Source organism: Oryzias latipes, chromosome 2 (assembly GCF_053564925.1).
Source record: "Oryzias latipes strain Hd-rR chromosome 2, Olatipes_Hd-rR_3.1".
NCBI classification, from domain to species: domain Eukaryota; kingdom Metazoa; phylum Chordata; class Actinopteri; order Beloniformes; family Adrianichthyidae; genus Oryzias; species Oryzias latipes.
Window position 1 is genome coordinate 33,271,971 of NC_136238.1, and position 27,811 is coordinate 33,299,781.

The following is a 27,811-nucleotide window of genomic DNA, read 5'->3' on the forward strand; positions in this document are numbered from 1 at the left end:
GATGGGACGGGACAACCCTCTCGGGGCCCCCGGTTGCTCTGGGTGTCATCCGCTTCGGCTGCGGGGTCTGGGGTGGGGTGGGGTGCTTGTCGGCCCTGTCCTGTGGGGGGGCGTTCTGGGGGGGAGGGGGGGCCCATTATTGGTACGGGTCAGGGGGCTAACGGGTCAGGGTCTCCGCTGAGGCAATCGGTGGTTGCCTCGGCCGGTTGGCCTCCTCGGTCCCGTCAAGGCCTGACCAGAGCTCCTCTAGGGCCGGCGTCTGGGGGTGGGGGCCTGGGCTTGCTCCGGGGGGGGGGGGGGCGACGCTTTCTGGCTCCTCTCTCTCTGTGTGGGGTGGGTGGTGCCGGGCCTGGGGTGTCGGCGCCTCCGGGGGTGGGGCCCCTGGGCTGGGTGGCCCTGGCCCCTTTGCTGGGGGGGGCTGGGGGACAGCTGTTTGACCACCGGGGGACAGTCTACCAGCTGTCCCCAACTTACCCCCTTCCTCATATAACCTCATATTAGGGTGAGGGGGTGGGGGGTCTAGCCTGCGATGCGCCTTGGGGGGGGGGCTACTTGGCAGTGGCCCCCCCTCCTATGGTTGCCGTATGGAGTGGGCCCCCCCTCTTTCGGTTTTATTTGCACCTTAGACATGTAGGGTCCTTGGTAGGGGGGGTGCTTGGACATCACTGCAAGCAAGCAGCAGATGTCCTCCTGGCACCCTACCCGCCAATTTTAACCGCACCTTAGACATTTAGGGCCCCTTGGTGGGGAGGGTGAGGGGACATCACTGTGAGTAATCAGGAGACGTCCCCTTAGTGCCCTACTCGCCAATTTTAACTGCACCCCCCTTAATACACACACCCCTCCCCCTTCAATATATACATTCCAACATAAACACACACACATGCACACACACACCCTCTCAAACACACATACACGCACACACATTTTGCAAGGAAGGTGGGACCTGGGTCCATCTGTCCCCTACCCCTTCCCTGGTGGGGGGTGCGGGCCCCTTGGCGATGGCGGCCGTGTCCCTTGGGTGCCGGCTCCCTGGGCCCGGCAGTGCTCTCTCCGCACGGTGGGGGGGTTCATATTACACCTGAGCCGGGGGTGTTCGTGTCCCTGGAGGGTGGGTCCTGGTCCTTGCCCCTGAGCGCTGGGCCCCGCCAAACTTCCAACATGGCCGAGCCTGGTTGGGCCATATTTACAACACCCCTTGTGGGCCACCCTTTTTTCCCCGGGGTTCCCCCCTCCTGGGCGGGGGCGGCGGGCCCCTGCCTTGCTCCTCCCTGGACCAACCGTGGGCCGGGTGGGTGGCTGCCTGGAGGGCGGAGCGGGTCTCCCTTGGGGGGTCCTGGCTCGTACCTGGGGTTGGGGCGGGGGGATGCCCGGAACTCCTGGGTGGTGGTGGGGTGCTCGTCTGGGGCTGTGGGCGTCCTTCTCCGGTGGGGCCCTGCGTTGGGCTCTTCCGGCGCGGCGGGGGGGCTGCTTTCCTGGCTGGGGCGGGACTCTCTTTCCCTCCGCGCCTCCCTGCTCTCTGGCTCTGGGGGCCTCGCGGCGGTCCTGCTGGCCCTGGCCTGGGTGGCGGTCTTGGTCGCCCGGGGGGCGGTTGTTCCCTGCCTGTTCCCGTGTGGCGTTGGGGGGATTCCGGCTGCCGCTGCGGCGGGGTCTGGGTGTGGGGGTGGCTGGGCGCTCCTCCTCCTTCTTTTCACATTCCACCATCCATTTTAGAAGAACATAAACACTCACCTGAGCACAGGTGTTAGCTCACCTTTGCACTTATAGTTTGCATGATTGAATGAATGAAAGATTTCACACTAGTTGGTTTGAAGGCATAGGTATGCGTTCGTGAACACTATCTGTTTTGTGTACATGTTGACATGTGAACATTTTTTGCTGCTAGCAGGTGTGTTGATAATATTTGAGTGTGTGTGAACAGGCCCCGCCCTTTTTTGAACTGTACCGTAACGATAAACAACCAGTAAACCTGTCTGCTCTATGCTGCTTCATGGTCTTACCCCCCCCCTTTCACTATCACCCCCCCCCCCCCCCCCCCCCCCCCTGACATCCCTCCCTCTTCTTCCCTTCTTTCCTTTTCCGTCCGGTCCAACACCAAAGATTTTCAATCATGGTTGAAATTAATAAAGTTTGGCCTCAATTACAAAAGGGGTTTGTTCAGTCACACCTTTGGTTTGTCTGAAGATTAATAACCCCTCTTGTTAAAGTAAAATATGTCCAACACAAGAGGCCCTCAGCTCTCATCTGCCTGCCTAGCTGTTGGACAGGACAAGTTAAAATAAAAAAATAAAAAAATAAAAAATGCTTTTGTAGTTCACTCTCTGTGCTAATGCAAAATGATTGTGATACTTGCTGACACATTTGAACGTTCATCAGAAGAGTTATTGAAGCAGGAAGTCCGAATCTGTGAAGATCTAATTTAACCGAACTGCAGCTGCTCTATTCCCGTATTCCTCCGCGTAGCTGATAGCTTGCAGTTTAAACTATGCCTCATAATTTTGTTTCTTCGCACTTCCAGGGTTTCCCAAACTAAGTTGTTATGCATTGTGCTCAACTGTGCACCTTTGCACTATGGGGGGGGGTCTTCTTTTATGTCCTCACCTCTCTCCGTACCGTTTTCATACTGTTCTCTCCTAGCTCCTCTTTACTGAAGTCACACAATAACACATTAGGGCCGCTCTGTACATTTTGGAGAAAATGTAAGACTTTTATGTTCACCTTATGGTTGTGAAAGTACTGAATATAGAAAATATGATAAAAGGCAGTGAGGCGCAAGAACTTCAAGAGTTGCCTGTTAGCCCCCCCCTGCTCTGAAAAATGAAAGTGCCTCACCAATAAGACATGCAAATTTCGGCCAATCAGATCAACCAGTAAGGTTCCTGCCAACAAGTGACAAAAACGCCCCCTTAACACTGAGCATAAATCCAGGTGAGGGCGCAAAAAGGATCTGACCGAGCAAGATCAATGCTCAGTTAGGATTGCAGCCGTGCAATTTTAAAATACGGGGTCTCTGTCAGCTGTGTGCACCCCCCCCCCCCCCCGCGCGCTCCCGCGTCTCCTTACAAAAAAAGGTGTGTCGCCCTGTCACCTGGTACCGTTCAACCAATGGGGTGACAACAAATACAACACATGACGAGAAAGATCACTAAATGTTTTTGACATAAACATTTGTTAGAATGTTCTTTTTTTCCTGGACAAAGAATATTGTTTTATTTAAACGTATACATTAAATTCACTAAATTAAACTTAGGCTCGAAATATTCCTACATTTTCCTTTTTTTGTGTAAAAAGGTTCTTTCTTTGAAAAACAAAACAAAAAAATGACTAAATGGCATTTAAACAATATTTTCCCATATACTGTACAAGTTTTCTGCTCTAAGTTTTTCTGTTTTCGAAGTTGAGATTTTTCTCTAAATCCTTTATAAACAAAATGTTTTCGTTTCAAAAGAAAAGCTTCTCACCTGTGTGTGTTCTAATGTATTTTACTAAATTACATTTATGACTGAGCCATTTATCAGCCATAAAAACTATCTCTCACCTGAATGAGTTTTCATGTGTGTTTTTAGAATAGATATTCGACTAAAACTGGCATCACATTTATTGCAAGGGGAAAGGCTTTTCTCCTGTGTGAGTTCTCATGTGTATTTTGAGACTAGATCTGTGACTAAAACTTGTATCACATTTATTGCAAGGGAAAGGCTTTTCTCCTGTGTGAGTTCTCATGTGTGATTTGAGATGAGATATTTGATAAAAACTTATTTTGCATTCTTTACAAGTAAAAGGCTTTTCTCCTGTGTGAGTTCTCATGTGTGTTTTGAGATTAGATATTTGACTAAAACCTTTATCACATTCTTTACAAGAAAAAGGCTTCTCTCCTGTGTGAGTTCTCATGTGTATTTTGAGACTAGATCTGTGACTAAAACTTGTATCACATTCTTTACAAGTAAAAGGCTTTTCTTCTGTATGAGTTCTCATGTGTGTTTTGAGATTAGATATTTGACTAAAAACTTTATCACATACTTTACAAGTAAAAGGCTTTTCTCCTGTGTGAGTTCTCATGTGTCTTTTGAGATGAGATTTTTGACTAAAACCTTTATCACATTCTTTACAAGAAAAAGGCTTCTCTCCTGTGTGACTTCTCATGTGTATTTTGAGACTAGATCTGTGACTAAAACTTGTATCACATTCTTTACAAGTAAAATGCTTTTCTTCTGTGTGAGTTCTCATGTGTGTTTTGAGATTAGATATTTGACTAAAAACTTTATCACATACTTTACAAGTAAAAGGCTTTTCTCCTGTGTGAGTTCTCATGTGTCTTTTGAGATGAGATTTTTGACTAAAACATTTTTTACATTCTTTACAAGTAACAGGCTTTTCTCCTGTGTGAGTTTTCATGCGAAATGTCAACTGAGGCCGCCCACTAAACTTATTACCAGATTTTTTAGATGCACTATATCTTTCATCAGACCCATTTTGGACATAACTTCTGTCCCTCTTCTTCCTCTGATCTCTGTTCTGTGGGTCTGTCTCTTCATCTGTAGTTGATGTTGATTCTTTCTCTTCATCTGTAGGTGATGTTGATTCTACATGTTGGTTTCCTCCATCATGACTATCAGTTACATTAAAGCTCTGCTGATTACTTAGATCTGCTTCACTGTTCTCATCTTCCTCATAAGTAGGAATCTCCATCAAGGTATCAGTCTCCTGCTTCAGATCAAGGTGATCTTCATCCTGATTGATGCAGAGTTCCCCTGGTTCCTCTTTAATCTGTGGAGGTTCTGGTTCCTCCTGTGCCTCTTTAATCAGTGAAGGATCTTGTTTCTTCTGTTCCACTCTAAAGTTCCTCTGCTGGTTGCAGAGATCTTCCTCTTCAGTCATCCAATGCTGGGGGAGACCTGCAGGAATACAAACACAAGAAAAAGCCCTTTTATACTTTTAAATTAGTTTGTGTATTGACAAACACCAATAAAAGTCAAAATCTGCTCAGTCAGGAACCTTGTAGTTGAAATTTTTAAATGTAAACTATGAAAAACTGTTCATTCCTGCGACGCTGGATGGGATGCCCATCCGCACCTGGGGCTGGGATCAGTCTTTCCCTGGCCCTGGGACAGGGCATGGCAATCCTCTTGGTGGTCACGGTCACTCTGGGTGACATCCACCAGGTCTGCGGGGTCTGGGGGGGGGGGCTTTGTTGGCCCTGTCCTGTGGGGGGCTGTCTGGAAGAGGGGGAGGGCCCACTATAGGTGCGGGACCTTGAAGGTTTGACGGGTCGGGGTCTCCACTGATGCAATCGGGGGCCCCCCCGGCTGGCTGCCTCGGTCCCGTCGAGGCCTGACCAGAGTTCTCCCAGGGGCGCGGACCTGGACTTGCTCCGGGGGGCGGCGCTTTCTGGCTTCTTTCTCTCTCTGTGTGGGGTGGGTGGTGGCGGCGCCTTTTGGGCTGAAGGGACCTGGGCCCCATACTGGGAGGGGGTGTATTAGGGTGATGGGGGTCAGCCTGCATTGCACCTTGGGGGAAGGAGCTACTTGGCAGTGGTCCCCCTCCAGTTGTTGCCGTATGTAATAGTCCCCCCCCCCTCTCGGTTTTATTTGCACCGAAGACATGTAAGGCCCTTAGTAAGGGGCATGCTTGGACATCACTGCCAGCAAGCAGCAGATGTCCTTTAGCGCCCTACCTGCCAATTCTAACTGCACTGTAGACATTTAGGGCCCCTTGGTGGGGAGGGTGATGGGACATCACTGAGTAATCAGGAGATGTCCCCTCAGTGCCCTACCCACCAATTTTAACTGCACCCCCAAATATACATTCCAACATAAACACACACACATGCACACACCCTCACAAACACAAACGCACACATTTGGTTTGGTTTGATTTGGTTTGAAATGGTTTCATAAGGAAGGTGGGACCTTGGACCATCTGTCCCCTACCCCATCCCTGGTAGGGGGTACTGGGCCCTTGGCGACAGCGGCCGTGTTCCCTGGGTGCTGGTTTCCTGGGCCCGGCGGTCTTCACTCCATGCAGGGAGAGGGATCCCTGAGCTTTCTGGCAAGGCCAAGAGCTGGGGATCACATCACAGCTAAGCCGGGGGGTGTCCGTGTCCCTGTGTTGTGGGGTCTGGTCCTTGCCCCCGGGCGTTGGGCCTCGCCAAATTTCCAAATGTGGATGACCCTGCTCTTGCCGTGTTTGCAAGACCCCTTGTGTGGACCCCCTCTTCTCCTGGATGTCTTCCTCCTGTGCAGGAGTGGCTGGCGCCTTGCCTTGCTCCTTCATAGACCAACCGTGGGCCGGGTGGGTGGCTGCATGGCGCGCGGGCCGGGTCTCCCTTGGGGGGCTCTGGCTCGTACCTGGGGTTCAGGCGGTGGGGTGCCCAGAACTCCTGGGTGGTGATGAGGTGCTCATCTGGGGCTGTGGGCACTCTTCTGGGGCGGGGCCCTGCGTTGGGCCCTCGCTGCGTGGCGGGGGGCTGCTCTCCTGGTTGAGCTGGAGCTGCACTCTCTGTCCCCTGCCCCCATGCCTCCTTGCTCGTTGGCTCTGGTGGCCCCGTGGGCGGTCCTGTGGGTGCCTTTGGCTGCCGCAGCTGCTGTGGCAGGGGTCTTGGTGTAGGGAAGGCTCGGCGCTTCCCCTCCTACTTCTCACCTTCCCTCATGCATTTTTTAGAGGAACATAAACTCTCACTTGAGCACAGGTGTTAGTTCACCTTTGCACTAATATTTTGCGTGGTTTAATGAAATATTTCACACTAGTTCAGGGGTGGGCAAACTACGGCCCGCGGGCTGGATCCAGCCCGCCCCAATGTTTGGTCAGGCCCACTGAACAATATCAGAGACCCATGTTTTTTTTTTTTTTAATCTGCCCACATGATCAAGAAGTGACATTTTCTTCCCCCTTCCACAGTCTGTGCTCCAACCTGAGTTCTTCTAAAATTCCTGTCAAATAGAACAGAAGACAGTCTTCCCTTTATACGTTGCAGTTCATCTTTACCGGTTCAGCTCATTTTCTTAGAGCGATTATGCTGCATTTTTTAAAACAGAACCCTGTTCTGTGTCCTGAGTGGCAGGAGACCCTGTCAATCAATGTCCTTAGTCCGTGCCCTGTCTCCTGTACGTGGAGCTCTTCATATCCACGTGATATTTCTGCCACCGCTTTCAAAAACGTTTTTTGCATTTGCAAAACACATTTTTTCGTGTGCGTTGTGTCAAATCTCGCTTTTGTCCTATCTTTGATTTTGCTGACTACTTTCAGCGAGACTTAGCGTGATATGACTGCCACTGGCATCGCCAAAAAGAAATTTGCATGCGTTGTGTGTCATCTCACTTTTTTCCCATCTTTGCTGAGTTAAGTTTCGGTTTGACGTGACCAAGCTGCCATCAAACAGCTGCTGATTGATCCAGATTCTAACCAATCAAGTGTCTCTGTCTCATATTGACGGTACTCCGAGGCAGACATGGACTTTGTGTCGGTTCTGTTTGTTCGGCGTTCTGGCGTTTTCAACCATTCTGACTCGTTTCTCTCAGAGTAAAACCCAGAAGGAGCAGCAAAGCAGCTAAAATCAAACAGACTTTAGTATTTATTCATGTCAGTGTAGTGATGAACGTGTTTAAAATGTCTGCAGCAGAAAAAACATGTCTAAACTCCGACACTGTCCAGCTCGGGAGCAACACTTTTTAAGATTTGTATCTGAACTATTGTTTTATTTTAGTCAAAAAATGTTGAAATATTAAGAGGAAAATAGCATTTTTATGACTAATATATTTTAACTTTGGACAAAAGCTCACAAGTTCTAAAACATAAATGACAATAAAGGTCAAAAAATGCCTCTTCTGTGTTATTTACATTGAGTTTACTGTAGTGAGCCATCATTCTTCTGCTTATTATTGCTGTTCATCTGATCCCAAACACGTGTGCAGCATTAAATAATATGTGCTTTGAATCTTTTATTGTTTTGTTTTAACAAACAGACCTTAAAGAAAATCATACATTTAACTGATAATTTGCTCTACAGGATTCACATATCCCACACAGGCCTGTTGATTTAATGTCAGCAGATAAACTTTACAGTTTCAGAAGATCCTCAGCCATAAATTCACAATATCTGACTTAATAAAAATGAGCGAATGCTAAAAAAACAAAGTATGAATTTTTCTTAAAATTATATTTAAAAAAATGAAAACGTATTCATCCAAAAATGAGGGTAAATAGAGCTGGTTCAGCCTCTGAGCCTCGGCAGCAGACACCATGTTAGATTCATATGGCAATGTGATTGGTTAGAATCTGGACCAATCAGCAGCTGTTTGATGGCAGCTTGGTCACGTCAAACCGAAACTTAACTCAGCAAAGATAGGAAAAAAGTGTGATGACACACAACGCATGCGAATTTCTTTTTGGCGATGTCAGTGGCAGTCATATTGTAACACTGACATGCTTTGCAGCTTCGCCCCATCCACAGGTATGACATGAAGGACTCGCGAGAGTTTGCGCGATTCTCGCACTATGCTTTATAAAGGGGCATGCGCAGTAAGTTTTGTTGACGGAAGTCGGACAAAGGGGCTGTCACTGCATGCATGAGACGCAGGCGGGTGATGAGAAGCGCTATGCGAGCGAGTAGCGTGCTAACTGGTGAGTGTTTTGTATATATCAGGGTGTCATTCTTATTAAACACTCTCGGTTGTGTGCCCAGGCGGATCAGCTGATGCTGGCGTTAGCTGAGTTCGTCTTGTTGAACGGGTTATGTGGTTTTGAAATGCTGACGTGTTGTTGTCACTGATGTTTGGGATTTGATACACTCTTTATTGGTTTGTATTCACTGAATTTATTGATTATGTTTGATTTGGAGTACTCTTTTTGAACTTTAGTTGTTTATTTGCTGGAATTTGTGTTTTACTTTAATGTCCTCTTCCATTACAAACAAGTTAGATATTGCTGGTTCTGTGCAGGCCAGGTTCCACCGAGGATGGAGGCTGTTCGGCCTTGAATTCAGGCCTTTCCAAGCTGGAAACATTGAACTGGGCGGTAGGAAGCATCTACACCTACACCCCCATATGTGGATATGATGGATTATGCGATGAACTTTGCTAACATTGAACTTCTTGGACTGGATTTATGAACATTATTGGAGGATGGACAGCAGATGCACTGCAGTGAACTGATTTATGTTTTTTTGCTTGTTTATTTTCTGTTGTAAATCAAATATGAATACATATATACACTTTGTGCATCTTAATGTTGCTTGTCATCATTAGCACTTCCTCTGAAACGAACTTTGGCCTTTATTACTAGTTTTAACTAGAGTCTGGTGGATTTTAGTTAACTGGCTACATAAATTGGCGAGCTAGTTAGGAGGAAGTGCATGGTGTTTAGTGTTGTAAATTTGTTTGTATTTTCTTCTCTCTCTCTCTCTGAGTATCAAGAATAACTGTGAATGTGTTTTTGGATCTTGGTATTAAGTTGCCAAATGCTATTTTAGTTGAAGGCATTATAAAACCTGCATATGATGAACTGATTGATTTTGTGCGACCCTATGGCTCTATTAACGGGATAGAGACCATTAGTGATGCAGATTCTGAGTTTAATGATGCGCTTGTTGTAGAATTTAACAATGGGAATGCTGTTAGTGCACTGCGTCCTATATTACCATATACATTTCTTTCAAACGAACATGAACTAACATTTTATATACCGTAGTTTCCGGACTATAAGCCGCTACTTTTTTCCAGCGCTTACAGCCGTGCGGCTTATTCAGAGACGCGGCTAATTTATGGATTTAATTGGCGGCCGCCATGTACGTATTTTCGGACACAGTGAATGGTTTGAATTCTCTATCTAACACCAAGCACAAGTCATTTATTTTTCAACACACCTCTAAGCAGCCAAACAGCATGGACTTGACTTCAGGTCTTAGACACTTCAGTCATGGTTCAACAAAACGAAACACGCATGCCCAGCCGCATCCCAGAATCCTTTGGTGCCATTAGACCCAACGTGCACGTGATCGCCATTACAATATGATGAAGCTTTCAAGTTAAAAGCAATCTTAAAAGGAGCGTGAAAAAATCCACCATCACCAACGGGTTTGGAAAAGCCGGTCAGCTGCGTGACAGAGTGAATTTACCTATGGGTCATAGTGACTCGGCTGGCTGCAAGTATGTGGGAATAACATCAGCCTTTATTTTGTCGGGACACGACTGGAAACACAAATTGACGTGGTCGTTTTAACGGTTTCTAAGGACTGAGCGGAGTTTTGCATTGAAACGCTCACAGCCTCCATCTGCTGAAGACTCTTTATTCACCCCACTTTCACCTGTTCCAGAGACTTTTAGTGTCAAACCGGAATGCAAGCCACATCAACCAGCACCAGACCCCCTGTTAACCTCCAGCAAGGAAAAATCCAATCCTAATATAGAAGTTCAGCCTTCTGAAGTCCAGCGCTACATTGTAGAGCACATTGTAAAGAACGAAGAGGTTGCAGTACACCATCAGAGGCTCAGGGTGTTTTCGGGTAGGATTCCCAGACCGTCAAACGAATGTGATTATGAGGCCTGGCGGTCAGGAGTAGAGCTACTGTTGGGAGACCCAGCGGTGTCTGATCTTCAGCGTTCCAGGCGGATTGTTGAAAGCCTTTTGCCACCTGCAGCAGATATGGTTAAACATCTGGGTCCTAATACAATGCCAATGGTGTATTTAGCCACTCTTGACTCTGCATATGGTGCCGTTCAGGATGGGGATGAACTATTTGCCAAGTTTATGGACACCTATCAAGACACCGGAGAAAAAGCATCAGCTTACCTCCAACGCCTTCAAGTTTCTTTAAATGCTGCTATAAAAAGAGGTGGAGTCAAGGAGTCTGATAGTTGTCGCCATTTACTAAATCAGTTCTGTCGTGGATGTTGGGATGATGGATTGATAACAGAACTCCAACTTAAACAAAAGAAAACTCAACCTCCTACTTTTGCAGAGCTGTTGTTGCTGTTACGCACCGAAGAGGACAGAGAAGCGACAAAGACCCTTCGAAAGAAACAGCATCTGGGTGTTACTCGACAAAAAGTTACTAATCATCCCCCCAGTATGTGCAAACAGACAATATAGATGGGGGAGCAGTGGCTAAACTGACCAATATCACCCAACAGCTTGCGCATCAGCTAGCAGACATACAGCGGCAGCTAGCTATGCTGACTCATGGACAACCCAAATCAGCCTCTCATCCACCAGCAACAGCCCACAACAGACCACCAGCAAAATCCTGAAGTTGTGGATGCAATCTGTCAAGGTGCTCTGGTGAGAAGTTGTCTACCTCCGTCAGCTTGCATTGATGTTGCATTGGTTGAATCAATGACAGTCTCTACTAACGTCTTTCCAGAAGCCTTTGAGGAGTCGTCATCTCATGGTTTGGACATTGTACCGTCCATGACTGACATTGACCTACAAGAATTACAGTATGCAGATCCAGCAATCAGAGAAGTTATACAGCAGCTTGAGGCGGGAGAGAAAGTTCTGCCTGTTGCACATCGACTTCTTCCTGAGCTCTCTTTGTTACTGAGGGAATGGAGTAAATTGAAGCTGGTGAATGGAGTCCTTTACCTGGAGAAGAAAGAAGAGGATAAACCTCATCTCCAATTGGTTCTGCCACCAGATTTGCGCCCTGTTGTTCTTGAAAGCCTCCATAATGATATGGGTCACATGGGGATTGAGCGGACATTGGACTTAGTACGGCAAAGGTTTTTCTGGCCCAAAATGGCAGCCGCAGTGGAGCATTATGTCAAGACTTGCAATTGCTGTGTAAGGCGTAAATCTTTACCTGAGAAAGCAGCACCCGTTGTTAACATTCACACTACCAGACCATTGGAACTCCTGTGCATGGACTTTCTATCTCTAGAGCCAGATAGCAGTAATACGAAGGACCTCTTAGTATTACTGACCATTTCACCAAATTTGCTGTCGCTATTCCAACTCCGAATCAGAAAGCCAGGACTGTCGCAAAGTGTTTGTGGAATGATTTCATAGTGCATTATGGCATCCCAGAACGTCTGCATTCTGACCAAGGCTCAGATTTCGAGTCTAGGTTAGTTGGAGAGATTTGTGACATGACTGGCATCAAGAAATCCAGAACAACTCCCTATCATCCCAGAGGGAATCCGGTAGAGCGGTTTAACCAGACGTTGTTAAACATGCTAGGCACGCTCGATAATGAACAATAGGTTAAGTGGAAGGAGCATGTCAAGCCTCTGGTTCATGCATATAATTGCACACGGAATGATGTAACTGGGTACACGCCATACAAACTCCTTTTTGGGCGGTTACCTCGCTTACCTGTAGACTTAGCATTTGGGTTACCGATAAAGGAACCTCCAACTGTAGCACATACAGACTATGTAAAGAACTTAAAAGCCAGACTTGAAGAGAGTTCTAAGCTTGCTTCAAAGAATGCATGGAGGTCTGCAGATAAGAATAAAAGTTATTTTGACAAGTATGTGAAACCTGCTAGTCTGCAAGTGGGAGACCGTGTGTTAGTTCGTAATGTTAAAATCCGTGGGAAACATAAGCTTGCAGACAGATGGGAGCACCATGTGTATGTGGTTGTTAGTCGTGCCGGTGACCTACCAGTATATGTGGTACAACCTGAATCTGGAGGGGGACCAACTCGCACGCTTAACCGGGATTTGCTTCTCCCTTGTGGATTTTTACCTCCTTGTTATTCAGACAATGCCCCAAACTGTACTATCCTTGGGAGGCCGCATACTCGTAGCCAGAGTCGACTTCAGTCTTCCCCTGATTTAACGGAAGATCAGGAGCAAGAGGATGATGAAGTGATCATTCCCAGGGGACGGACTGTCCTTCCGATAAGATTCAGTATAAAACATGTGACTGATCATGACCAGCAAGCTGAGGTCTCTACTACTGGAGACGTCATTCCATCCACCACATCTGGCTGTGTTAGTCTTCCTCAGGAAACTCTGGTTGTGGGACCTGCTGTGTCTAGTAATCCTCCTTGTTCAGATGCAGCACAGATTCATAATGCGTCCGAGGACGGACATGGGGATGAAGAGGATTTGGATATGGTTCTAGGACCACAAGTCACTGCAGAGGACGATGAGCTGCCTGCCCCTGTTCACCCTCTAGATGTCGCGGGCCCTTCCAGTGATGACCGTGAGCAGTCAGCCCAGTCTGTGTCACATGTGCGTCCAGTTCCGAGCCCTGTTACTTGTTCAGATGATGCTGATGCACTTCTGAGAAGGTCGAGTCGCATGCGCAAGCCGCCTAGTCGTTTTTTAGTATTCTGCGTTGGGTAATCCCCTGGTGTCAGTTGTGCAGGGCTTGTTTCAGAGTCTTTCTGATGTTTACACAGACGCTCTTGCACTCAGCGATGACCCCATTATCGCTGACCCTTAGCTCAGGTGCGACTGGGACAGTCGTGGTCCAGCTGGGGGGGGTGTAACCCTGACATGCTTTGCAGCTTCGCCCCATCCACAGGTATGAAATGAAGGTCTCACGAGAGTTGGCTGGATCAGCTGATGCTGAAAACGCAAAAAACGTTTTTGAAAGCAAAAAAAAAAAGTCTTTGAAAGCAAAAAAAACAATTTTGAGCAAAAAACTTAGAAAGTTTTGTGTTCAACTTAGAAAGTTTTGTGTGCAACGTGGTGGCAGAAATATCACTCCATACATATCTACAGAAATCTTTGATCCATCAGATCTTTGTTTTTATTCTAAGATCCTGGACTTAATTTCCATGAAAGTTTGAGATATCAAACAAGAGAAAAGGATGAAAATGTTCATGTCTGAGAAAAGTGTATGTAGGCAGTGAGGAGTTTTACTGCCATAAACTTCTGTAATCAGACTCCTTGGATTTCAGGAACTAGGGTTGGGCGATGTCCCTTAAATTGGCCGTTGACGATGTTTGCTGTCAACCATCGGCGGGATGGACGATGATATCGTCGTGGGGGGGGGGGGGGGGGGGGCTATTTCTTTAATTTTTCATTCTTATATAATTACTATTCGTTATTTTACTTTATTTTATTTCCCAACTAATAACTCATCCGCGATGATCCAGTATAAACTGAAGCAAGTGACTTTAACAAAAAAGTAACAAACAAAATAGAAAAGAAGTAGTCCGCTCCTGCACTTAATCAGTCAAGTGGACCGGCGGAGCGCGGATTTACAGCTTTGTGTTTGAGGGGAAGGGGGTGGGGGGTGCTTTGTTACATGAGCGGTATGTGTGGGAGATTTAGGACTGCGATCCGTCCTGCAGCTCTAGGGGAACAAGCTACGGAACTCGGGTCTAAAAGAGTGTGTATGAGCACAGCAGAGCTGGGATCGTGAGCAAACACAGCGGTTTGAGCTTTAAAGCAGAAATGTCGCTCAGTCCTTAGAAACCGTTCAATCACGTGGATTTGTGTTTCCAGTCGTGTCCCGACTAATTAAAGGCTTATGTTATTCCCACATGTTTACGTGCAGCCAGGATGAACATTGCAGCACCACCCAAAGCTAATGTTGGTAGCCCGTGTTAGCATACTGCTAATCCTGGCTTCATTTCCGGCTCCGTTCTTCAACAGACAAAGCTCTGACCACACGGATTAAAAATAAAATGATGAGCGAAGACAGGCACTTAATAATAATCGTAACATTATTAAAAGCACATTTAGAAGATCGTCTCGTATATTACCGAGCTGACATGTCAGTGTATATAGCCGCTCGGCGGAACTGATATCCGCTTCTGGTTTTTCAAACCCTACTGCGCATGTGCGAATGATTTATTACGACCGAAAGTGAGACCCATGTGAATGTTTGTTATATTCCGAAAACGTTTTTCTGGGCCCATGTACACGGTTGGATTCTAATCCGACCATTGATCCAATCAAGATATTTTGCACATGTAACCGCGGCTTATGGTGTCTACTCGAAGCTTGGCTGGGGCGTGGCATCACGATGGTGTCTCTCCATCGGGATGTCAGTCACCCATCACGATGGAAGATGGTATCGTCCATCGGCACAACCCTACTAAGAACCGTGTAGCATAATCACAAACCACCATGATGTACTCGTGACCACTGCTGGTCTTAGGTAAAGGTCCAACAATGTCCATGGCTATTCTCCTGAATGGTGTGGAAATTATAGGAAGTGGGTGCAGTAATGCTCTGTTTGACTTATGTATAATGGCAGTTTTCTGGCAGGTAGGACATGTTGCACAGTACGTCTGAATATCAGTGTACATAGATGGCCAGAAAAAACATGAACTAACACGATATGTTTTGCAACGACCCAGGTGACCCGCCCATAGGAGTGCGTGTGCTAAGAGCATGATGCCTGAGGTGGTTAGAACAACTAACCATAGGTGTTCACCTTCACCTGCACACAGAACATCATCAACAACAATAAACTGCATATTTCCCAAACATTTGTCACTTTCCGTCGTCACTTTGGCAAATGAAAGTTTTAAAGTTTGGTCTTCATTTTGTAAAGCTAAAATGTCAGCTGGTATTTCAAATGTTTCTGCTGCGGTTGGGATCTCAGGATCCGGCAACTTAATTTTTTTTTTTCAAACCGTCTCTGGACTTTTTTGCATTTCTTTGCTCCCATCAAAGAAACTGTCATCCATGTGTGGAAGACTTTGCTTCCCAGCTTTAGCCTGAGCCCTAGTAAGCACGGGTGCTGACACACTAACAGCTAGCTCAGCTTAGCTTTAGCTGTTTCAGTAGCCTCATTTAATAAGTCCCTCAACGTAAGTAAATCACACCCCAAAATCAAATCAACAAGGCAGGTTCTCTACCACTCCAGCAGTCAAAAGACATGATTGTACATTTATAATCACAGTTACATCCGCTTTTGTGTACGAATGTTTGTCGCCATGTATACACACAACGTTTATTTGCCTGCCATAATCAAGTCCACCAAAAAGTATTAAACTCTGTTTGACCATTCATTCATTTTCTTAGCCGTTTTTCCCTTTCGGGGTCACGGGGATGCCGGAGCCTGTCCCGGCCACTTGTGGGGGAAGGCAGGGGACAACCTGGACAGGTTGCCAGTCTGTCACAGGGTAGAATGTCCACAATCACACATCCATTCACTCTCACAGTCATACCTAGGGACAATTAAGAATTGCCAATTAACCTATGAAGCATGTTTTGGGAGGAAGCCGGAGACCCCGGAGAAAACCCACGCATGCACGGGGAGAACATGCAAACTCCACACAGAAAGGCCCCCCGTTGATGTTTTTCACGTCCCCCAGCCGGGACTTGAACCAGAGGCCTTCTTGCTGTGAGGCAAGAGCGCTAACCACTGCGCCACCGTGCAGCCCTGTTTGACCAAAGAAACAAAACTGCCAGTGTCCAGCATAGCAGTAACCTGCTGTCCATTCACAGTCACAAATTTAAGTGGCTGGAAAATGTCTTTGTCCGTGTGAACAGGCCCTGCTCCTGCGACAGTCTCTGGCCTGGGTGCGTAGCAAGCACCTGTGAATTTAGTCTTGCGAATTGGGCATACGGAGGTTTTGTGACCAATCTGCTGGCAATAGTAACACACAAGGTCCTTACTAGGGGTATCACGATTTCGACTTTAAATCGAAAACGATCCAAATTAAGTCACAGTCTCGAACTCCGAATTAAAAAATGGAATCGTTGATGCTGCCACGCCCCCATGTTGCGTCCGGTTACTTGCCAAGCGGAAAAAAACATCTCTGCAGGCACCACAAAAACAGATTTATTTATTTATCTGTTAAACCAGTGCTTCTAAAATAGCGGGTCCCGCCCAGATACGATGCCGGGGGGGCGCGCCCAGCAGCAGCGGTCTCAGGCAAAGGTGCGAAAATTTAACGGGGGTCGGCGGTGACAGCAGCTCAGTGCTTGGTAAAAATCTGTGCCACTGTTTGTTTCTTCTTATCTCTTTTATCACAGAGTTTTTAACAGCCTGAAACAGTGAACTGCCGTCCCTGCAGGTGCGTGCTCCCGTCACACGCGGCTCCCATGTGTGAGAGAATGAAAGGGGAGGGGTGGTGGGATCCAGCGGAGAGTCGAAAGGTGCCTTTAGATTACTCAACTAATGCTAATAATGTCTTTCTATGAAAAATTGTAGACATTTTGGTGACGTGTCTTTATTTTCCATATTCTTTGTCTGCCTGTTGTTTAGTTGGTGTCCGTATTTGACATAAAGACAGCAGGTAACGCAGGAAAACATCTGCACTTTATGAGATCAGAAATAAACAATCATTTAGAATCAGCACAATGTTTTTTACCTGTTTCTTCAGACTAAAAACGTTAAATATATTGGTGCTGCTGTGTTAATGTTTCAGATCAATTTACGTTTAATATTATTTATTGATTGAATTATTTTTCTCTGCATCAAATGGTTCAGTTGGTCAAAATTTTTCTAGTTTAATTAATGACTGACAGATATATTTATTTTAAGCTTTTCTTTTATTTTAGACTATAACAAGGTTTCTGTGTGGCAAAAGAAATTTAATATTTGTTGAAAGTGGATTTATATCGCTTTTTTCTTTTTTTATTGTTAAAAAATACAATTTTAGGTATACTTACACAATGTTTATAGATATTAACCTAATACATTGTCTTCGCGGCGAGTGTGTGTCTGTGTGTGTGTGTGAGGGGGGGGGGGGGGGGGGTGAAATATTTTCTTTTTCCTAGGGGGGGCCTTGCAAAAAATAATTGAGAAGCACTGTGTTAAAACAAAAACTACACAAACTACTCTTCCTTCTTTGTTTGAAATTAAACTTCTGAGCAACTCAACTCGTGCAAATGCGATTACGCCTGCGGTAGGAGTATTCATAGTGGTGGACATGCAACCTTATTCAGTGGTGGAAAACTCGGGTTTTAGGCATTTAATTAGCGTGCTACAGCCACACTACGAATACCCAAGTAGAAAGCATCTCACAGCTACGGTGATTCCCTCCATGCGCATGTAAAACAGATAGTTATTGAATTTTTCTTTCCATATTCCTCTTTAAGAAGAACTTAAAACTGCAAAACTGTTACAGTTGTCTTGTGTTGTTCTATTATAAAAAATGTTAATGTTTTTGACAACTCAAAGAGAACCTCTAAATAACATATCCATCTTTAGGAAGAGGATGAAAGAATGAAAAAATACAGTCATCACTCTTAGGGAATAAAGTAGTTATCAGTGTGGTTTATGTTCATCTGTTCAGAAATAGTTTAAGACACTTAATTGTTCAGAGACTATGGACATTTCTGTTTTATTGTTTTTCTTTGTTTTGTTGTGAACTTGAATGTCATCTTTTGTGAAGAAGACTGCACTTACAAAAGAAAACTGGATGGCAGTTAATTTTAAGTTTTAATATGACTAAAGATATAAGTTATTGTTACTTTATGTTGTTAATAAACGTTTTAAATTTGACAATGTAGTGTGGTACATTGCAAACAAAGGTCAGATATTATATTGCATTAAAGTATAGTTTAAAAAATGACAATCTGGGCTTTAAAAAGAATAAATGTAAAAATCGAGACTCGAATCGAACCGTGACCTTAGAATCGAAAATGCAATCGAATCGAGGATTTGAAAAATCGTGACACCCCTATAAATGAAAATGCAAAATGTTGTTTTTTTTTTTGCATTGGAAAATGCACAGTTTTTATCTGAAAATCCTCATGCTATTCTCTCAGAGCTCATCTCTACTCTGTAGCTAACACAGCTCCGCTGTTTGTGCTCAGAGATCCAGTCTGTCGTCACATCTGTTTCCCTTACACGCCATCACTGTCGCGGCTCCCGGGAAGCGAGCTAACAGCCAGCAGAGCCAGCCTGCTCGGGACTCCTGAACCTTAAGATGTTTTTTATTTTGATGGAGACAATAATTATTTTGATACCATATACCATCACGATCGTCCATCGGCACAACCCTATGCTGGACCCCCATGGGGACACAGTTGGGGGTAGGACACATCCGTCTGTCAGATAACCCCCTGGATATTTTCGGCGGGAACCGGATGCTGTGATTTCAAATATGGACTGGGCAGACCTTCCGACCGGCCAATCTGAGCGGCCAGAGGCGGAGATACAGCAGCCATCTTGCTTCCGGAGGAGGAGATTCTGACCACCTGTTTAAAAGTCTGCACTCAAGGAACTTTCCTTTGTTCTCAACAGGCTAACATGTTAAGACGCTGGTAATTTGGCGCTGTGCAAGCTCTGAAACTTTGGGAATCCAGACGTCTGTTTTATTTTGTTTTACTCTGTTTTAGAAATATTGTTAGGGAAACAAATTTGTTAAACTTAATCCGGTTGAATCTAGTGGTTTCCTTCTTCTCGACTTTTTTGAACACGCAAGGAAAGTATTCTCAAAGCGACAGATTATTTCCTACAATAGTAACAGTACTTACTAACAGTAGTTACTTTGGTCAGTAATGGAGTATTTCAGATCACAGGGTCCATAGTAATACATTACTACTTATATATACGAAATAATTAATTCCAACAAAATAATAATCTGATATACAGTCAGGTCCATAAATATTGAGACAGGAACAATTCCAACATTTTTGGCTCTATAAATCACCACAACGGCTTTGAAATGAAACCAACAAGCCTTGCGTTAACTGCTGACTGTCAGTTTTAATTTGAGGGTATTTACATCCAGATCAGGTGAGCGGTGTAGGAATTAAAACTGCTTGCATATTTGCCTCCCACTTGTTTAGGAACCAAAAGTAATGGGCCAATTGCCTTCTCAGTTGTTCCATGGTCAGGAGGGTGTTATTCCCTCATTAACACAAGTACAGTGAGCAGATAAAAGGTCCAGAGTTTTTGAAGTGTGGTGTAAGCATTTGGAATAAGAGCTGTCACCATCAGTGAACCAAGGCATCATTAGGCTGAAAAACAAATGAAAACCATCAGAGACATAGCAAAAATATTAGGTGTGACCAAAATGACTGTTTGGAACATTCTTAAAAAGAAGGAACGCACAGGGGAGCTCAGCAACGCCAAACGACCCGGGAGACCACCGAAAACAATTGTGATGTATGAAGGAATAATTCTGTCCCTGGTGAAGGAAACTCCCTAAACGGAGAGTTTATCACTAAATGTAAAACATTAGTGAGCCTCAAAAACAGGAAGGCCAGACTACAGTTTGCCAAACAACATCTTAAACAGTCTTCACAGTTCTGAAACAACATCCTATGGACATATGAGACCAAGATCAACTTGTATCAGAGTCATGTAAAGAGAATAGTATTAGAATGAAAGGAACTGCTCATCAGTGAAGCTTGGTGGTGGTAATGTCATGGCGTGGGCATGTATGGCTGCTAATGGAACTGGTTCTCTTTTACTGATGATGTTACTGCTGGCAAAAGCAGAAGGTTGAGTTCTGAAGTGTTTCGGGCAATGTTCTCTATGGAAGCATTTGTGTACCATAATTTAAAAAAATCAATACCGGAAATGCTTTTTTATTTTCGGAATTAAGCTGCATTTGTTGACTCAAAATTAACAAGAAAAAGAAATCCACTAAACCGCTTCTTCTTGTTCTTCTTCTACACCACTAATTTTGTCACTCAATTAAAATGATAATGAAAATGGTATTTGACATTATATTTTCAAACATGTCTCTTGTAAATGTGTAGCAAAATTCAGTTAGAAATGTCTAACTTGAAAATTATAATGAATTAAGAGAAATGCTTTTTCATTTTCTACTCAAAAATCGCTTCTTCTGTGTCATAATTAAAACACAAATGGAAAAAGTTTGTTTGCTTGGTTTCTGGAATGAAATAGAAATACTTAAATCTATTTTCTCAACTGCAAGAAACATCAATGAACCGATAACACCAGAGTGAAATCTCAATCATTTCATTCATTAGATGCTAAATGACTCACATGACCAAAAAAACAGCTGTGCAGTCATAAACATGTGCAACACTCGTGTGCACTCGCTCACATTTCATCCACAGATGAGCCCATATCGCTGCACCTTTCATCTCACCGGCAACAGAGATAAAACAAAAATAATAATCCTTGTTGGTGTACATGTAGAGGTTGGAAGTCTGATATGCTAATTTTTTTTTAAGTTGCTTTTTTGTAGTTTTAACTCGAGCTCTTTCTGCACCAACATTTCACAGATTTCAATAAAGGTACCTCAAAAATCAGGCTTTTCACAGCGATTATTAGGTTAGATTATAAATAGATTCTAGGGCTGCAGCTATCGATTCTTTTTGTAATCGATTAATCTAGCACTTAATCGATCGATTAATCGAGTAATCGGATAAAACGACTTGTGTGTGTTTTTGAACGACCACAACAAATAATGCATAACAAAAATGATGTGGTTGTAAAATGAACAAGCATTTGATTTTAAAGATCCGCTCTGATGCAAATGTTAATTTGGTGTTTTTACGTTGGTCTTGAGAAGTGGCGGAGCTAGAACATTTTGTATGGGGGGGGACAGAAGACTATGAAAGGGTGGCACAACACAGGGCTCCAGACTGCGACCATTTGGTCGCATTTTGCGACCAAAATTTGAGAATGTGCGACTGAATTTTACATCCAGTCGCACATGTGCGACCAGTAAATTTGCCTCCCCCACCCTCCGTATTTTTTAGACATTAAAAGTGGAAGGGGAACGTCAATGATCATTGAAATGAGCAATGAAATCATCAATGAGACGCGAGCGCACACGCACGCGCGCAGACAGACACACACACTCGCGCGAATACTCATGAGACTGGAGCACACGCGAGCGCACACTCGCGTGTCATTGAGTGATGCCTGAGGCGGCCAATGCGTGTGAGAAGAATAGGGAAGGTCACTGCGAGTGGCTAAAATATGTGGAGGGGCGGGGCCCATAGATAATCGAGTGCGCGTAAACATCGGTGGGAAGGAAACGGAGACAAATATCATCACAAATATGTGCGTCTGAGCTATGAGCAAGCGAACTATTGATTCGTTCTTCCGACCTGCAGCTAGTGTACCAGTGCCAGAGTCTACAGCAGGGGTCTCAAACTCGCGAAGCAAACCACGGCTCTCATCATGCACGGCTGTTACGGCAGCACACCTCTCCCGCGGGAGATGGTCAGCTGAGGAACATAAATGTCATGCGTGACAGCTAACGGGGCTCTAACATTAAACACGTGTGAGCGACAACACGATTTAAAACAGGCGGGGAAAATGCAACGATAGACGTGTTTAAAATGAACCAGCGCCCGGGGGTGGGGGGTGGGGGGGCATGAAGGCGAAGCTGCAGCGAGACTGAAGGAGAACAGGAATTAGGAGTTGTCCTTAACACTCAATTTAGTTTTAATACGCCTCTCCCCCTAAGTATGATCTGTGATTTGTGATATTATATCTTTTATAATTATTTTACTGTTTTGTAATGTATGTAGCCTTTTGTTAATCAGTTGGTATTTTAAATTATTTTAATTGATCAGTGAACTACAAAAAACCCATCAGGACACATGTCCCATAATGCATTGTTTTGTAGTCTGTAGGGCAGCTTTCAGTCAGTTCAGTACTAAATTTCCAGCTGCGTTCGCTCAGGTTGGGATCTTGCTTCCGCCCCTTTCTGGTGATATTTCTGATTTGATTGACAGGTGATGTTAGAGCAAAAACAAAAATATGTCTCACACCAGGTGATCTGTGCAGCGTTGCGTCCATCTGTGTGATCTCAAATTTTTGTGCATCTTGGCTGCACCTGTTTGGTGTCGCCAACATGAATTTCCATCCCCTAATATTTTCATACATTTAAGTATTCTTTGAAACTGAAATGACCGAAAGGTTACTACGGTAATCACTTGTTACTAAAAACCTTTTTTATTCTAAATTTATGGTATTTTGTTTACTTATTTGTACTGTCATGACAGCGATGGTGCCGTCAGTTTACCTTCTTGTTTCATCTTCAAAAGTGCAGAATAAAATGTGACACTGAATTAGAAATAGCACATTGTAATTTCTGCATCTATTATTAAAGTATTTATTCGTAATACAGTGAGAATTAGTAGATCTGGTTAGAATGCTGATTTACGGTATGCGCCCCTAAATTTTCTGGTTGTGCCCCTAAAATTTTCAGTTGGGGGCCACTGTGCTCCTAGTGAAAAAAGTTAGTCTGGAGCCCTGCAACACCAAAGTGGAAGGCCATTAAAAATAAAAGAATCAGAAAAACATATTTGATCATTATCATTGTTTATATTTCGTGTCAAAATAATGCTTTTGTTATTTTTGCAATGCTTAAAGAAGCCTTGCGGTCCGCCGAAAGGCGAGCTACCGCCTGTCCCAGCCCCTGCCTCTCGGCGCCCCTCGATGCTCTTAGCTGAGTGTCCCGCGGGGTCCGAAGCGTTTACTTTGAAAATTGTTCAAAGCAGGCCCGGACACCTGAATACCGCAGCTAGGGGCTCTCGCCGCCCGCCGAGGCGGCCCGCGCTGGTCGCCGCGGAAGGGGCGCGGTGCGGCTGACGCCGCCCCTCGCTCGCTGATGGCGGCACGCGCGGGTTCCGCGCCTAGAGGCATCGGGGTTCCAGCGCTCGCGCAGACGTCTTCTGTTCAGATGCTGAATCATGGAAGATGTGCTGTTGTGTATGCCAGCTCTATTTTGCAGTAGAGACACTGCACTTTGTTCTCTTCTTTATTAAGTGTGTAATGATCCCACACTTTAGACAATTTCTGCCGTTTATTTATAGATCTATTCTCCGCCATCGCGCCAACTAAATTCAAAAGGTCCGTGTGAATAAACGGTCCGTGTGACACAATCAAATTCCTGCGCCGCGCATATAATGCGCGTCATAGGAATTTAACGAGGCTTCGAGGCAGAGTTTTTGCCTCGAGGAATTTTTGTAATCGAGTAACTCGAATAACTCGAGGAATCGTTTCAGCCTAATAGATTCATTAAATTACTTAATAATAGTTAATGATTGATTAATCGCACAAAGAATTGATCTCATGACAGTTCTGATAAAACTGTCATAATTCCAAATTTTTTAATTTTAAAAGCTATATTATATAAATAATTGTCTTAACAGCCAGAAAAACAGAAATAAAAAGTATTTTGTTAAACAGTGAAGTGGAACTTTGTGGTTCTTGTTGGGTTTTGGTCTGGAAGAAACTGGATCAAATGGTTCTTTTAGTGTTAAAGGTTCCAGACTCTTGATCTCCACTGAAGCTCTGAGTATGAAATGTCATTCCACAGACAAACCATCAACAAAATGATCCTGATGCTGCTGAGGTTCTTATGGAAGTGAAGGAAATCTCAGCAGAGATGCAGTTTTTCTAAACTGAAATCACTGACATTAAACAGCCTGAACATTCATGGAGCTGAACTGGACACAGAAAACCCTTCCTGTTGTGTTTCCACCCACCAATGAGGAGCAGTTTGATGAAGATGAAGCTGCACTGGAGGAAGAATCAGTCCAGAAAAAGATGGAGAACAATTCTGACACTAAGCAGTTTTTCACTGATGTGTTCAGGTTTGAATCTTTTCTGTCTGCAGATCCATGAGCAGGACCCTGTCTTTGGGTTTTAGCTTGAAATGTAGTTTTGGAAATAGAATCTGTCTGAATGTCTGGAATTGGAGACATGGGCTGCATTACACTGCAGGACTATATCCGATTTTTTTTGACGACCCGCTTACATCATCTTTTATTGTATTTATTTATTTATTTTTATACACTGTCTTTATCCCACGAAGGGAAATTCTTTCTCCGCATTTGACCCATCCCCTTGGGGAGCGGTGAACTGCAGCCGAAACCATGCTTGGGAGGCGGTAGCGTTAAGGGTCTTGCCTAAGGACCCTCACTGGGTGATGTTAATTGCTCGCCATTGATATGGTAATTGCCCCCAGTACCATTGCTCATTCCCCTCCAGAAATTAAACTCTGGTTTCCTGCATGGTTACCCGTATCCGATTTTTGCATTTACACTATACAATGCTGAAACTATCAAACATAGATGTTCTGAGGACTACGTAGCACAATTTCCGCCTTCCGCGGACCTCTTTCGGACTTTTGTGACTGCGGTTGTCATGTAGGCAACGCAGCGACGAAGGAGGCGTTGCCTTGAGCGCTCCAGAGGGGAAAGGAAAAAGTTTGATCAGTTTTTAAATAAGTGTTTGATCCAAGTGTTGAACCTTTCCTGCGCGATGACTTCTCTTTTTCCGACCGTGGTCAGAAACGCACGGGAGATTTTCTCCAGGGCCAAAGGCGGATTCTCCTTCGGGGGTTCACTTTCCCGTTCGGAACCCTCAGCCTCCAGAGTTGGTTATGAAAGACTCCAAAACTTTTGGGGGAGACAGCTCATTTTTAATTTAAGGTTCCCCGACACTCCCCCGCTCCGCGCTCACACCTCCTCTGCACACACACACACACACACACACCGTCCCCATCACATACACACTCCCACTCCGCAACACAAGGAAAGAAATAAACGGCTTCTAGCCTGTTCCAGAGCAACGGTGTCCCGCTTCATTAGTTACCGTTTGCGTCCCGACCGGGACGGGACCGGGACGGGACCGGGAATAACAGCGGTTTCCGACTACGGTCTGAAGCCTGAGGCTGAAAGGTAACACGCTGACAGCAAAATAAGTGCACAAAAGCACTTTAATGAGTCATGTAATCTCAGTTGGTGGTGTCCTGAATTGACGTCACTGACGTACGACTCGCATTTAATGGGGAATATCCGATTTGTCTGCTTACATGGCACACGCAAATGCACGTATCCGATTCATTTCCGATTTATTTCCACATATGAGTGAGGCCTGTATCCGATCTGAGAAAATCTGAATCCATGCGCTTTTGTCCTGCTTACACGCTCACCGGTCATATCCGATCTGTGTCACATTAGAGGAAAAAAACTGAATTGGGTCACTTAAACCATGCAGTGTAAATGGGGCCATGGAGACATCAAAGAGGTTTAGATGGATTTTGGGTTTGACAGAGAAATCTGGTGAAAAGAACTGAACTAAAAACTTAACAGACCGGATTCCCAAAGTTTCAAAACTAACAACAGACGACAAAACAGACTGTACTTTTTTTTTATCTTGCTAACAATTTTCTGTTTTTTTCTGTTAAGGTTTCCTGTTTGTCGTTAGCTGGAGGGACTAACTAAGATCATATGATTTGAAGAATGTTGTCGGCTGCACTGACCAACAGTGTCTTTTGTCTTTTCAACTAGAAGAGACAGGAGAGACTCTTCCAGGACACGCTGTTGATGGACTGAATGTTTGGAGAGCTTGAAGCTCAAGATAGAACCGTTGTTGAAGTGAACATACCGATAGTGTGGAGATGAAGATCAGAGTCACACTGACCTGCTGACATGTGAGAGCTGTCCACACTTTGGACATGTCGTCTGTCCCTCCTCTTCCTCTGATCTCTGTTCTGTGGGTCTGTCTCTTCATCTGTAGTTGATGTTGATTCTTCATGTTGGTTTCCTTCTTCATCCTGACTATCAGTTACATTAAAGCTCTGCTGATTGTTTAGATCTGCTTCATTGTTCTCATCTTCCTCATAAGTAGGAATCTCCATCAAGGTATCAGTCTCCTGCTTCAGATCAAGCAGATCTTCACCCTGACTGGTGCAGAGTTCCCCTGGTTCTTCTTTAATCTGTGGAGGTTCTGGTTCCTCCTGTTCCACTCTGAAGTTCCTCTGCTGGTTGCAAAGATCTTCATCTTCAGTCATCCAATGCTGGGGCAGAACTGCAGGAACACAAACACAACAAGGAGCCTTTTATATGTTTCCAGGACTTTATTTTTTTAAGCATCAATAAACTCTGTGATCATTGGAGAAAATGTCTGAAGTGTCTGGAGGACCAGAAGAGACTAATTGAAATAAATATATATGCAGAGGTGAGTAGTAACGTGTTACAATTACTTAAGTAACTTTTTGTTGAGATGTTCTTGTCAGAGTAAGACAAGGCAATTTTATTTGTATAGCAAAATTCGTACACGAAGTAAAACAGGAAAATGATTGGTTTATCGCCCTGGGAGTAATGTAGAACCACCACTGAGTGACAGACGGGTCCCCAAAAAGAAAAACATGAAGCTCAAAGGGCTTCTCTGTTTCTTTGATGAAAGTCACATACCTATGTGGTGTAGCTGCAGCTGTGGTTTCCAGATGACATCCAGCAGTCTGCGCTGACGACAGAGCTCCTGCTCGTACTGGACGATGGTTCCTTCACAGAGTCTGCAGATTTCTTCAGCAGCAGCAGCTAGTCGCTCGCTGATCAACTCTCTCAGAGACTGAAGGGAAGACATGGTTCCTGCTCCGATCTTCAGCTCCAACTCCCACAACACCGCCGTCCTCTTCACTGCAGCTCCGATCGATCATCTGCTAGTCTCACAATCACAGCAATCCACGTTGTCTTTCCGTTCAACACTTCTTCACTCATTTACGACACTTTGGAAGATGCTGAGAGTTCCCACACGAACCACGTATCGTCCTTTCTGTCCAAAAACCTCACAAACGTCCCAACAAAACACCACCGACCTCTCAACACAAGCTAACGCTGCTAGCCTGCTAACAAGCTAACGCTGCCAGCGCCTCGTGCTGTTCTTCTTCTTTGTTTGGCTATCAGCGTCATGGTGCTTTAGCGCCACCAGCTGGTCTGGAGTGTTGTCTGTCGCTCATGTTATGATGACGATTGCGGGGGGAAACAAATTTAGATTAATAAATAATAATAATGATAATAACAACAATATAATAAAACGTCAGAGCCAAAGAAAGTGGTCTGAGAAGAAGCAGCTCTGAAGCTCTGCAGCTGACGGTGCAGCTTCAGGACTCATGAGGAGGACCACACTGCAGCGCCTCCTGCTGAAGCATCAGAGAGTCTGCAGACAGAAGATCCTTCCAACAGCAAAGAGGTCTGCAGGAGCTCTTTCCACCACCAGCAACAAC

At 44.8% G+C, this 27,811-nt stretch overlaps 1 long non-coding RNA gene across 1 annotated transcript; it reads right to left on the minus strand.

Moving 5' to 3' along the window:
* Nucleotides 1-3,179: 3,179 nt before the first annotated feature.
* LOC144988189 (uncharacterized) lies at nucleotides 3,180-27,503 on the minus strand. Its single transcript, XR_013652021.1, has 3 exons — nucleotides 27,000-27,503; nucleotides 26,227-26,613; nucleotides 3,180-4,895 (listed from the first exon to the last, which is right to left on the minus strand). It is a non-coding gene; the product is annotated as an uncharacterized LOC144988189 (long non-coding RNA).
* Between the last annotated feature and the right edge of the window lie 308 nt (nucleotides 27,504-27,811).